The 14288-nt window shown below is 41.2% G+C and overlaps 1 protein-coding gene and 1 pseudogene across 1 annotated transcript in view; one reads left to right on the forward strand and one right to left on the reverse strand.

Moving 5' to 3' along the window:
• Positions 1-7932, reverse strand: part of RNF2 (ring finger protein 2) — a 44858-nt gene extending 36926 nt beyond the window's left edge. Inside the window, exon 1 of the mRNA XM_070384805.1 lies at positions 7723-7932. The gene's annotated coding sequence lies outside the window, so the exon portion shown is untranslated. The remainder of the gene's footprint in view (positions 1-7722) is intronic.
• Positions 7933-8109: 177 nt separating this feature from the next.
• The window catches only part of LOC102275972 (small ribosomal subunit protein eS4, X isoform-like), a 57938-nt pseudogene continuing 51759 nt past the window's right edge, over positions 8110-14288 (forward strand).

Here is a 14288-nt window from a genome sequence, read left to right on the forward strand (position 1 = left end):
GCAAAAGTAGGAAGTCAAGAAACACCTGGGGTAACAGGCAAATTTGGCCTTGGAGTACAGAATGAAGCAGGTCAAAGGCTAATAGAGTTTTGCCAAGAGAACATACTGGTCATAGCAAACACCCTCTTCCAGCAACACAACAGAAGACTCTACACATGGACATCACCAGATGGTCAACACCGAAATCAGACTGATTATATTCTTTGCAGCCACAGGTGGAGAAGCTCTACACAGTCAGCAAAAACAAGACTGGGAGCTGACTGTGGCTCAGACCATGAACTCCTTATTGCCAAATTCAGACTTAAATTGAAGAAAGTAGGGAAAACCACTAGACCATTCAGGTATGACCTAAATCAAATCCCTTATGATTATACAGTGGAAGTGAGAAGTAGATTTAAGGGACTAGATCTGATAGACAAAGTGCCTGATGAACTATGGACGGAGGTTCCTGACATTGTACAAGACACAGGGATCAAGACCATCCCCGAGGAAAAGAAATGCAAAAAAGCAAAATGGCTGTCTGAGGAGGCCTTACTGTGAAAAGAAGAAAAGCAAAAAAGCCCAAAGCTAAAATTTATTTCCAAAGGGAAATACATCAAAATTTAACAGCAATTAAAACTGAATACTGAAAGCATGATTTTTCCAGTTCTTAAATTATCCAATATTAAAAAAAAATTTTTAATAAACTGACAACTGAAAATTATTGTATTGGTTAAAAAGACAACTTAATAACATCGATTTTCCCCCATTCTTAGCTCTTAATTACTTTTAAAAGGACTGAGCAACATATTGCACATAGGAATTAAAACTAAAAACAATCCATTTAAGAAGTGAATGACAGCTTATGTACTCTGTGAAACTTCATGTTTCAGAATAAAATTAATTGACATTAAAAATCATGTTACTTAAATTATACAAAACCGTAACATTAGTTTTTCAAAAGTTACAGAGACTTTTGTGGAAAAAAATATTTCAGGAGACTAAACTATGGTTTCCATGGTGGCTCAGATGGTAAAGCATCTGCATGCAATGCAGGAGACCCAGGTTCAATCCCTGGATTAGGAAGATCACCTGGAGAAGGAAATGGCAACCCACTCCACTGCTCTTGTCTGAAAATTTCCATGGACAGAGGGGCCTGGTGGGCTACAGTCCATGGGATCGAAAAAGTCAGACACGACTGAGTGACTTCGCTTTTTTTTAAACTATGATAAATTATCACTAGTTAACTCAAATTAGTAAATGAGACCCACCTCTGAAGACAAACGAAATCGATTACAACATTAGTAAAAGAGAAATTTAGTCTTGACATTTTAGACAATACTCAACTATCAATATCCTAGAGTCTTCAACGTGTTACCATTACTTTACAATTTGGAAGGAAATATTCCTAGAGGACAGCACCTCACAAAAAATAAAAAAGCTATAAAAAAATCTTTCCACTAATTCAACAAGGCATGTTTTCTTCACAAATATGTCAATTAAAACTTTTAAGATCAAGGATAAGAGGGTAAGTTCATTAAAACTAAACAACAGATACAATTTCTAATCCTGCTAAATGTATTTTTAAAAGTACAGAGATTTTTCTCTAAGTGATATTATAAAACAGCATAAATAAAAATAGGTAGTTTCCAGTAAAAATAGTAATAGCATCTACTTCTACTCCCTCAGGCCCGTCATTTAAACAATCTGTGAAGTGGTAGTTTTGGTCCTAGGTGTGTAAATTTCAGGTATCGTCTCCTAAGATATTTAGTCCTGGAGAAAAGAAATTAATGAAGCACATCGACCTTAACAGTTACTTGAGGAGATTGAGAATACTACACAATCGACCAGACTTGGGGAAAGTAGGGTTACAGGACATCCACAATTCCTCCTACACCCCATATTTTCACTCTAACAACCTTCTTTTAAATATGAAGACTCAAAAACTTGGAAGTAGACACACAACTATTCCCAAGATCTCTTTCAAGATCCATGCCACAGATAAATCTCTGTCTCTTTCTTAACATACATCTTCTTATATTTACAATGCTCTTTGCTGTTTACCTCTTTTTACCTACATTACCTCTTATATCTTTACAAATAACCTCCAAGTTCAATGGGGATGCAACTTTTTTATTATTATTTTTATAGAAAAGAAAATAGACAGGCCAAGAAGCTTGCTAGTAGTGGAACCAGGCCTAGAAACCAAGTCTCCTGCCTTGAATTCTAAAGTGCCTTCTTCCATGCACAACACTACCCCTCTGTAATACAGGAAAGCCTTCCATAAAACATTTGGCTGGCTTCCAAGACAGCCGTCCCAGGCTGAATTAAACTCTATATAGTAAATAGTATAAATAGTGAGGGTTTAATGCAATTACTGGCATAGAGGCATACATCTTTTTATAAGTGAAAAATCAGTTGGTTTTAAGTTAAATCAACATAGTCTGTGTATGGTGGGGGAAACAAGTAGAATAATTCTAAAAACAAGTCAAAATGAAGTATACAGATCTGCACATCTTACAATAGCTAACAGAGCCAGCATAATCAACACAGGGAGTAGATAAAAACAGTGGACAACTAAGAAGAATAATGTAAAAAGAAACTGCATGATGCTTTTATTTTTAGAAAATAAAATGAGGAGCTTGTCTTTTCTTCCTCCCTCCATCCCGAAATAATGGAAATTTTAGAACATATATTAGGCTATAAAATAGTAAGAGAAGTAGAAGAGGATTTTATTTAATAGCCATCAAACGAAATCCCTACCAAAATGGCTGGCTCTGGACTATAACACATCAAAAATCCAAAGTCCTATTTCTAGTTCAGTTACTGGTAGTATACAGCTTACATGAACCAATTACTTTCAGCTTTCAATTCTCACATCTATTAAATCATAACACTCTAGCCAAACTATTTGCTCATGACCCTGGAAGGAGGAAACAATGTCTACAAAGGTAATGAGCAATACTTTAATCCCCATTATCCACTGCAAAAATAACTATTTCTCAAACATCTTCTAGGTGTGAAGTACTAAGCTAGGCTAAAAGTGCAGAGAAAACGATGGTCTTTATAATCTAAAAAAATAAAGCAAAGAGAAATACTTAACTAAAGACAATAACTGCATGATAAAATTAAGGCATCTCAGAGGAATGGCTTTCATAGGACATCAAACGGAATGAACTTGGGTTTGATCAAAACACCAAACAAAAATAGTGGTCATTAGGTTTAGCTGGGAAAAGAGGCAAGTAGGCTGCTTGTCCTCTGGATTCCCAAAGCACATCATTTATGTATTATTGCATTTAACACTCTGTACAGAAGTTTGTCATCTCCGCTTAGATTGTAAATTCCTCAAGAACAGAGACTTTATTCAATTCACTTTTATATTCCTAATTCCTAGCAGAGGATCTGGCACACAGAAGATAATCAGTAAATGTTTTTTTAAGCAGGCGAGGTAAGGACAGGATTCCCTATCTAAATTATTTTAATCTGTATTACTTGTACAGGTCATTTACTCCTCGTCTCTACTCCAAAATCACCACTCGAGACTGCTCTGTGGTGCTGGGCTGAGACTGTGCAATTGCATTTCACCAACTCTTCTGCCAGGGGAGGTCCGTGTTAGGCTTTGCCAATGGAGGTAAGAAAGCAGTAGAAGGGCTGAGAGGACCTCCTTCTAGTCACTGGCAGCAACAATTGGTTCCAGCCTCCAGCTTCTTTCAGTATTCCCCAGAACTAGCCTCAACAGCAGCTCAACAAGGCTGACCTCAAAAGTTCAGAACTAGGCCAATAGAACCTCTTCTCCGAGCTCTTTGACTGATTACTATAATGTTCTCTTTCTGCTCTTACATTCATCTAACCATCTCCCTGTATTCTGTTCAAACTCCTATTGAACTTTCTATTTTGTCTATTGGACACTAATACCCTGTTCTAACTGCTCTCCTCTGAGATAGATATCTTGTTGCTTTATTTAAGGGGAAAGTAAAGGAACTTTGAAATTATTCCTACAGATAAAACATATTTTAGAAAGAATAATGCCAAGCCCTTTAAATTTGTGTGTTACATTGTAACACAAATATCACTTAACTTTTGCAATTTAAACTATCCAGCATGCAAAGAAACACACAAAAAAGAGAGAGGAAATGAGAAATATTTAAACAGTTCAGGCTATTCCAAGCACACCCGCCACGTTCTCTCAGAACACAGGCATCCTAGAAAAAATGAGAGTACAGCCGATCTGCGACTCCGACTCCTCGGTGGTCTCAGTTCCCATAAGCCTCTCCTAGAATGAGCATGACGACATGCTGAATGTGATTCTTAAGTTTAAGGATTTTCTTTTTATTTGCTGTGTTCAACATGGCCCATAGTGCAGGCTGACTACTTCATCTAGTGTTCAGCAAAAGAAACAGCATTCTTCCAAAACTAAAGCTGAACTGAACTTACTGGTATGTTTTTCCCATCCTGAGAGATTTCAAGCATAATTTTTTTTATTATATGTGATTTTCATTTTACACATTGACTTTAGAAGCAAACTTCTTCATAAAATACAACTCCATGCTACAGCAGAGACACAGAAAGAAATCCGTCCTGCAGGAGCCCCAAATCAATACAACTGGTGAAAACAAATGACCAAAATATTTTGATATTTTTATATGGTTTGTTACTTCATTTAATAAGATGTCCTCACTAGACAATTTAATCTGAGGTTAATTTCGAAAATAATTTTTCATTATTGTACTTAATAAACTGAATTTTTAAAATTACGACAAAATGGCAGATAGTAGAGAAAAGGCAAACTCAAGCAATAAGAATCTTTCTCAGAATTCTTAGTAATGTATTTATATAGCTCCTGAGCATCCAAAAAAAGTATCACTAGGCCCAGATATATTAGTCCACCTCTGCTGCCTATTAACCATAAGACAAAAGAGAAGTGAAAAAAATTTTAAACTTGAAAGTTCCACTGGAATTCCTCCACACAGCATAAAAACGGAGAGTGGGCCACCTGCTCGCTTAGCACCTATAAAGTCGGGGACTCATCACCTAGTTCCTGCCTATGGACATAATAACACTAGTTGCTACTTAACTGCCAAAAGTTTTGTTACCACAGTCAGTATATCTATGTAAAATCAACCAAGCTCTATGCCTAACAAGGGACACCAGAGGACCTGTTTGACACATGAGGTAGAAAAAATGAAAAATCTGATGGGGGAACAGACAGGATATCTCAACCTACAGAGAATGGACAGGGTAAATTTTACTGTACCTCTGTACTCAAATTATACCAGGATCTACTCATTTCAATGCAAACAATCATTCAATACGTTGCTATAATAACTTGTTGATATAAGGTTTCAGAGATGAAAAAAATCAGGAAATTAAATAACTAGTGTCTGACGACAATGTCTTCCACAACATGTCTAACAAACAACACTAATTAAAAATCAAGTGTAGATCTGTACACCAGCAGTCTATATAATCTTACAGTGCTTTCCCTTTTTTAAAAACTGTAAACTGTGATGCATTGTCTAGTTTCCCCAGATTTAACAAGCCAGTGAATACAAAATTCTGAATGCTTTAAATCATATCAGAAACACAGCCATGATTTTAATAAAGTGCTTTTTAATGTTAGCTCACTTCTCTCGCTGGAAGGAATTATGCTTCTGTGCTAATGTATAGAAATGAAACTGTCACTGAAACATCTGGTTATATATTATTCATTAGACATATATCACCTTTACTCCAAAGACTGCATAATATAAACACAAACCACAAATAAATCAAGTTAAAGAGATAGACCTGACACCACATGCTGAAGGTCAGTGATAGACAAATGAAATTCCAAAGATGTTTGCTGACCTGCTCCATATTTCTCTCCTCACAAACCTGGGAGCTAGCAGTCTGAGAGTTCCAACAGGCAGAGGAAAAACTCAAAATTCTCAGTATGCTGAATGTCTGCATTGTCTACATTATGTTAATGGTTCTAATTTAAAATTTTTCTATGCAGCACATTTGAGAACCATCAGCATATTTTTCTAATACTCAAGCCCACTAGCCTATTCTGGCAGTTGTCCTTCATAAATTCTTCACTTCACTCTCACACCTACTATAATGAACCTCAAATGTGTATTCCACAAAGGTACCTGAAGAAATATCACCAACCCTTAGAAAAAGTAAGGGGCCATATTTGCTGCGCTAGCCTTGGAAAATGAAGTCTTACATACCCATTGTTTTATTAAAAATTACGTTAAACGTACAAACAAGATTTTTTAAAAATACCTGTTGATTGTGACAAGTAGAAATTTTAGGGGGAAAGGCAATAACTAAGAGTCATATTGCTGCCATTTAAATTCTTGATAAATCAAAGAATGAAATAACCACTTTAAAAACACAAGTTCTACTACCAATCTGAGTTATTAAAATATTCAAAAACTACACTCTTTTGCAAGTGAGGAAAGTAAATTCTCTGCCAATTATACTAAGTATTCTAGCCGATCATCGTGGAACTACAAAAAGGAGATAATGCAATGCAAATCACACATAATTAGTTTTCAACATAATTCTCAGTCTGAAACACTGAAATCATGTCTCAGTTTTTTTAATTTTTAAAAGAAATAAAGCATACTACGAAAAGGCCGAATGCAAACCTATCCTGTTCACCGCAAACCAATCTTTACACACCTCCGAGGAACCTGACATTCTCAAACCATTTAACCACGTTAAAGGCACACATTCTCTAAAACTTGGGAGACCCAGGCAGTAGAAACCCAAAAAAGGTTTCAAGGAGATAAGCCTGTAAGTGGTCTTCGGGTCCCCCAAAATAATCGCAATGAACCTCAAAGTTTTAGCTCAATTTTTTTTTTTTTTTTTTACTAACAGTAGCTCTGAGAGCAGGGAGACGGCTTCACTAGGAGGGAAACGATCCTGACAACCCGGACGAGGGCTCCCCGGCGACACTCGGGGCCAAAGCTCTCGCGTGCAAGACGGGGTTCAAAACGCGAAGCTTCCATCAGGAACAAACCCAGACGCCCCCTCCCCCCTCGACTCCTCCGGGGCACCCTCGCGGGTTTGAGAGCGCAGCAACAGATACTCCCGAGCAGGCAGGCGGCACTCCAGGAATGTTTTCACCAGGAGGGGTCTCCCCGCCGCCTACAGGGAACCCCGACGCCAAGGAGCGCCTCGACACGCCAACCCCGACTCCAGCACCCCGGGGGGAGAGCGGGCTCGGCACACAAAGCGCCCCTACCCCACCCTCACAGCGCGGACACACACACCACACACACACCCCCGGCCGCGAGGGGGAAGCCCGAGGGGGAAAACCCTGCATTCCACGCGGTTCGTCTCCGGAGAGGGGCCGCGGAGAGGCTGGGGGCCCCGCCGGCCCAGGGAGCCGATGGGGTGCCGCAGCGTAGCCCCGGCCTCCGCGCAGAGCTAGCGGCGGGCGGTTCGCACGAAGGAAGGAATCCCCGAGCTTCGCCCACGGGGGGTCCTCCTCAAGCCGGACTCCCACCCCCGCCAAGACCCTCGAAGAAACGCAAACAATGAGAAGCCGCCTTCCCCCGCCATCCCCGCCCCGACAGCGGCCGGGGGCGGCGGCGCCATCTCCCCTCACACCCCCGCGGATACACACACCCGCCCCCCCCTCAGCTCCGGCCCCGGCGCGGCCGTCAGCGGCCCGCAGCCCCGCCGAGCTGACGCGCGGCCGAAAGCGCCGCGCCCGCGCCCCCTCGCCTCCCCGCGCGTCCCTCGCCTCACCGGCTCCTGCCCCAACCCGGGGCTCCGCGGGCCGCGGCCGGAGCGAGACTCGGGCACAAGCCGCCGGCGCCGCCGCACAATATGGCGAGCCTCGGCTTCCGCAATGGAGCTCGGGAAATACAACAGGGGCCGCTCAATATTCATGAGAGACCGAGGGGAAGCCGGCTTGGCCGGCGCGGCGGGGAGGGCGGGAAGGAGCGGGCGGGCGGGCGAGGGGGCGGAGGCGCGGGACGGGGACGTGCGCGGCGCGGGGAGGCCCGCGGCGCGAGGGGAGGGGGCGCCGCCGCGTGCTGCCGGGAGCGCCCGAGCCGCCGCCCCGCCCCGGGCCGCCCGGCCCCGCCCCTCGGCGCCCTCCGCGGGGCGACGCGGCCCCCGGGCAACGCCCGGATGACGGCGGCGCCACCTCGTTCTCGGCGCTCTCTCTCCTTGAGCTCTCCTGACCCTGCCTGCGCCCCTCACTGCGCCTCCCTGGCCCGCTGCTGGGGTTCGCGCTCGCACTCCTGCTCTCGCCCGAGACTGCCTCCTGTTCTTACACCCATCCCACTCGGTAGACGTCCTCGTCAGGCTTTCACCTCTAGAACTTCACCTGAACTTCGGCACTCTGCCTTCCCCACCCCACAGCAACGCTTACACACACTTTCCGTCCTTGCAGAGTGAACCAGCAAGACCCAATTCCAGGGGAAGCGACCTTCAATGCTAAGCGTGTATTCTTGGACGTCTGTAAGCGTTCTCCTGGTTCTCATCGGTTTACTTACCTTGCGGCTGTTTGAATCCTTCCTCAGCCCCTCCCAGTATTATCTTCTGAGTTTGAGAATAAGTGATAGATGTAACAGATGTAGTCGTTACCTAAAACACAACCAATTAGTCTATCACCAAGTATATAAAATGTGAATAGATTACGCTACAAACTGAAATAAAGAGTTCCTGATCGCAAGATGTACTATTGGTGAGATGATCTGTTCTCTTGAAAAATAACCAACAATTTCAGGTAGTAAACTGAAGTCACTTGGAACAGGAAGGAAGGGAGTGCACTGAGAATTGGGCAAACTAGGTTTATAGCCTCCAATGTGTCTCTTAACTGTGTGACTTAACTAAAGAACATAATTGTTCTGGACTTTACTTTCCTCAGTTGCAGAATGAGAGGATTGTGTTGAATGATTCTTAGGTCCTTTCCAGCTTTTGAACTCTCTAAACTCTCTACAAGCAATGCCAAATAAATGGTATGAATTTACATAAGATTTGGGGAAAGAAAAGGATCAATTCTAGCTGGTGTGTTAGCGAAGATTTCCTGAGGAGCTCGGAGCTGAGTAGGACTGTGAGGGATAGCTTTGGATAAGTAGAAAGAAAACAGGCGTTAAAATATTTAAGACAATGCATCATTTGCCCTACCTAACAATCCATTAAGATAAACAAGAGCAAAACCAGAGACTTAAAACTTCCACTTACTATCTAAGGCTTTAAATAAGAAATGACAATTCTCAGACTCTACAAGCCCTTCAAGGTTAAGCTGTTTTTCCAATGTGGAACAAAAAAAAAAAGAAAAAATCAGGAATGCTCCTGCCTCTCCCTTCCTGTAAGGGTCCACTTTCTAGAGAGAATGCAGTTGCAGAAGTGTCTCCCTTCTTTGTTCACAACTGCATGTGTCATCGCATTAATGCTGTTCATAATTCAGAACATTTTACTCTAGTGAAAATATATGCAAATAATACGTGGTGAGGTTATGATTTTGAGAATGAACTTTGTAAAAAAAAAAAAGCACAGGAATTTTATGGATAAAAGCTAAAATAGTACTTTAAAAAGATTGACTAGAGAATTAGTAGAAAAATGGAAAAGTTATGGGATGTCTGGATTAAATGTGATTAACAAGCTAGACCTCAGGCTGGCATCCTTAATTTGAAAGACACTACTGACAGATTAATGGAGCTCGTATTATCTATTTTATCTCTTCCTCAAAAACTTGGACTGAGAGTGTTATGGAAGTCCCCTGACTACATTAATCAGGAAAGGCTATATTATGGTACAGTAGCAGACACCTCATCTCCCAAATCTTCATGCCTTAGCACACCAGAAGTTTATTGCTTGTTCATGATTCTTGTGAATCGGGCTTATTCTATTCCAGTCACTCCAGGAACCAGATTGGCAGAGAGGTCACCCAGAACACAGCAACTGAGTCTCTGTGACAGAGGAAGAAAGTGACTGAAGAATCCCTATGAACTTTTCACATCCTTAGGTTTGGAAGCAAAGGTCATGGCCAAAACTAGTTACGTAGCCTCCTCCATCTTCACAGGGACTGAGTCCCTAAACTGAGGCTGAACGGAGTTCAGGAGAGGTGGTGATACCTGTGGACAACACTAATGTCAGTCACCCTGAGCCCACCAGTTCATTTCTAGATATTATGGAAAAGCTCTACGTTTTATTTCGTAACACTGGCTCTCTTGAATGCCTTCAAGAAAGGTATGTTTTCAAAAAAAGAAAAAAACCTCACTGTACTTGTTAAGAGTTGACTATCATATAAACAGAATGCACTTTTCATCTTTCTTCCGCCTTTTAAAATTGTATTGTACATTAAATCAATGTCAAGTCCATAGTCAGTCTATCAATAGTGGTTTGACATATCCAGCCTAATTCTTTTTGCTATTTTTTGACCCGACGTAAAGGTCACCACTTTCTAAAACATTTCCTATTAACACTCTCCCCTCTTGTTAAAGTAGTAATTATGTTTTAATCAGGAAGACACTAAATTAATACTATATAATACAAGTATTTTAGGTGGATGACTAGATGATTTCTAGTTAGAAAGTTCCTTTTCCCTCAAAACTTTAAAAGTAGTACCCTGTTAATCACATGCTGAATTGGGTAGACATCTCTGATCACAAAAATCACCTCTTCCCTGGTTTTCTGTTACGGTGATACTGCAAACTGAGATTAGTTCAGCTTGGTCAACTTTTGTTGACCAAAAGTATTAGCACATAGTAGATGTGCTAATACTTTTGCACAGGTAGCACAAGTAGATTCCAAGTGCTTGAAATAAAGATGTTAATATTAACTAGGATACAAGTTCCTTGGGAGCAGAAATCTTGTTTATAAGAAAAAAAGTGTATATCTAGCACGATGTTTGGCATATAGTAGATGCTGAATAAATAGGCATTAAGAGAATGAAAGACTGGGAATCTTTGATCCCAGTGTGTATATGAAGTAGAATAGTTCATATGATCTTGGTATGTCTCACTTTACTGCATAAGAGCAGATATTTTTTATCAGAATTGCATTTAGTCCCCTAGAGGCTTTCTCTACTTAGACAGTTTGTCTTAAATGGAAATTCTTGCCTGCCTATTCTATATCCACCCCATGGATTTTTTTTTTTCAGCTGTGCTCCAGATATCTAATTGTTACCTGCTAATCTGAGATGAAGATTGCAGTCCATCAGCATTTAATGATTTAATTATCAGTCCCTATGCTTTTGAACTGTGGTGTTGGAGAAGACTCTTGAGAGTCCCTTGGACTGCAAGGAGATCCAACCAGTCCATTCTGAAGGAGATCAGCCCTGGGATTTCTTTGGAAGGAATGATGCTAAAGCTGAAACTCCAGTACTTTGGCCACCTCATGCAAAGAGTTGACTCATTGGAAAAGACTCTGATGCTGGGAGGGATTGGGGGCAGGAGGAGAAGAGGATGACAGAGGATGAGATGGCTGGATGGCATCACTGACTCAATGGACATGAGTCTGAGTGAACTCCTGGAGTTGGTGATGGACAGGGAGGCCTGGCGTGCTGTGATTCATGGGGTCGCAAAGAGTTGGACACGACTGAGCGACTGATCTGATCTGAAGAAGCTATAGGGACTTCCTTGGTGGTCCAGTGGTTAAGAATACACCTTGCATTGCAGGAGATGTGGGTTCAATCCCTGGTCAGGGAACTAAGATTCCACATGCCGCAGAGCAACTAAGCCCCTGAGCTGCGATACTGAGCCCAGGTGCCACAACTAGAGTCCGAATGCAACAAAGATCCCACATGGCACAACAAAGACCTAACATATCTAGATAATAAATTTAAAAAAAATATATGTGCTTGATTGCACATATTTTTTAAAAGAGGATTATATATATAAGCTGTAATATATATATATATATATCACAGTTTATCAAACACTTTTACAGTCATTATTTCACTGACTCTTCAGAACAGTTCTCCAAGGTATTATTCCTACTTCACGGAAGAGGAAAATGTCACTTCTGTGGGTAACTAACTGTCCCAAACATTGAGCTCATAGCAGAGCTGAGACTCAAAGCTGGGCATCTGACTCCAAGTCCAGGCTACACTCCATGATGCCACCTATGCCTTCCCTCTCTGTGCTACATACGCAGCTCCAGCATTTTTCTTCTTTCTAATGGGTAAGCAGGCTGAGACAAACACCTCCACAGAGGTGCTCTCAACACTAGTGTTTATTCCAAGCATTTAATCATCAGTGTGGTTCATTTTAAAGAAGCTAGAGACAATGCTATATATAATAGATGCTATATATAATAGTATATGAAGCTGACCTGTTGACAGAAAATCATCAGGTTTTGTTTTTGTTTTCTTAGAAAAGTTACATAAGAAAACAAAACTGAAAGGTAGGTTAAAGGACTGGAATATATTGAGATTTAATCACTATAAGAAAACAAAAACAAAACCTGAATCTGCTTGCCAGTGCAGGAGATACAAGAGATACTGCTTGGATTCCTGGGTCAGGAAGATCCCCTGGAGGAGGGCATGGCAACCCACTCCAGTATTCTTACCTGAAGAATCCCATGGACAGAGGACCCTGGCAGACAACAGTCCTACTGCTGCTGCTGCTAAGTTGCTTCAGTCGTGTTCGACTCTGTGGGACCCCATAGATGGCAGCCCACCAGGCTCCCCTGTCCCTGGGATTCTCCAGGCAAGAATACTGGAGTGGGTCGCCATTTCCTTTTCCAGTGCATGGAAGTGAAAAGTGAAAGTGAAGTCTCTCAGTCATGTCCAATTCTTCGTGACCCCATGGACTGTAGCCTACCAAGCTCCTCCATCCATGGAATTCTCCTGGCAAGAGTACTGCAGTGGGTTGCCATTTCCTTCTCCCGGCAATAGTCCATGGGGCACAGAGACTCAGACACAACTGAGCAACTGGGTGCACACACACATACACATTTATAATATAATTTTCAAGGGATTCCCTGGTGGCTTAGAAGTAAAGAATTCGCCTGCTAATGCAAGAGACGCCTGTTCAGTCCCTGAGTTGGTTAGATCCCCTGGAGAAGGAAATGGCAACGCCCTCCAGTATTCTTGGCTGAGAAATCCCATGGACACCACCACCACCACCACCATAATTGTCAAACTACATCTACCAGCATCTTTATTTGCCATCTTTTAGATTTGTTGTGCTTTCTTTGAAAGGGTGAAATTAAGTAGGAACGTTGTAGGAAGGCCTAAAGAGACCTGTAATTCAAGGTGGCTTCAGGAAGCAGGCAACTCGAGATTTACTACCTCTTCAGCTGAAAAAATATAGCTCTAGCCACAAGCTTTAGTGAAGTTTTATTTGTATTTCAACATAGTGCGTTTCTTTTTGTGACACTTCCCTTGGTGTTTTAGTTCATTGTTCCTTTTTATATTCCCAAGACAATCAAAATAATTGGTGCTACTCTTAACTGTTCAGCTTAGAGTTAAACAGATTAAATGAGATGGGCTAGTTAAGCTTTGGGGGAGAACTAAATACTATTGCTATTTCCCTCCTATGGAGACTTGGAATGGTATTTTATATGTCGCAGATGTGGCCACATTCTGCCTAACATCTGTTAGTGCATTTTATTAAAATAATGAACTAGCATGTGTTTGAAAAGTCAAAAGAATGAATAAAAGTTTTCATTCTGATGCAGCCTGACTAGCCAACTGTTTCTTTGTAGTTAATAATGGAGGGTACTATTGTGATATCCAACTTGATATATAAAATAAAGTGTGATTTAATAATTACTGGCTTTAGTTTTCTAATATAAAGTAAGTTTATTCTATTCAAACAAACTTTGTAAGTTTTTTTCCTTTCAAAATGTTTACTGCAAGCGGTGAGAACTGTGCCTTGACGTTGATCTAGGAACACCAAGAATAATCCTGGAAACTAACAAGGAATAGATAATTAAGATCAAAACTTAGAACTAAAATGGATATTTCTCTAGAAAAGAAGGCTGAAAGAGCCCCAGGGAAAAAGTACAGATGAAAAGTGTGAAATATTTAAATCAAGTTACAGCTTGTTCAAACTGCCCGTGTGGACATTTTAATTTTTCCCACGTAAAACAAGCCACGGAAGAATAGTTTTTGTGGGGTGAGAGAGTGGAGGGTAAAGACCCCTCTTATCTAACACATTTCTTGGAAATGTTTTTTAGTAAAGAATTTAAAAGAACTGCTAAATCCCAAGCAGACAAAGAAAATGTCTTTTTATTTTAGACTACATCAAGATGTAGAAAACTCTGCAGTATCCATCTGCTGAATCATTAGCATTTTATACTCCACAAAAGTAAACCATTTACATATGCATCAAAGAACATACTGAAGTAGGTTA

The sequence above is a fragment of the Bos mutus genome, chromosome 16 (genome assembly GCF_027580195.1).
Source record: "Bos mutus isolate GX-2022 chromosome 16, NWIPB_WYAK_1.1, whole genome shotgun sequence".
Lineage (NCBI taxonomy): Eukaryota > Metazoa > Chordata > Mammalia > Artiodactyla > Bovidae > Bos > Bos mutus.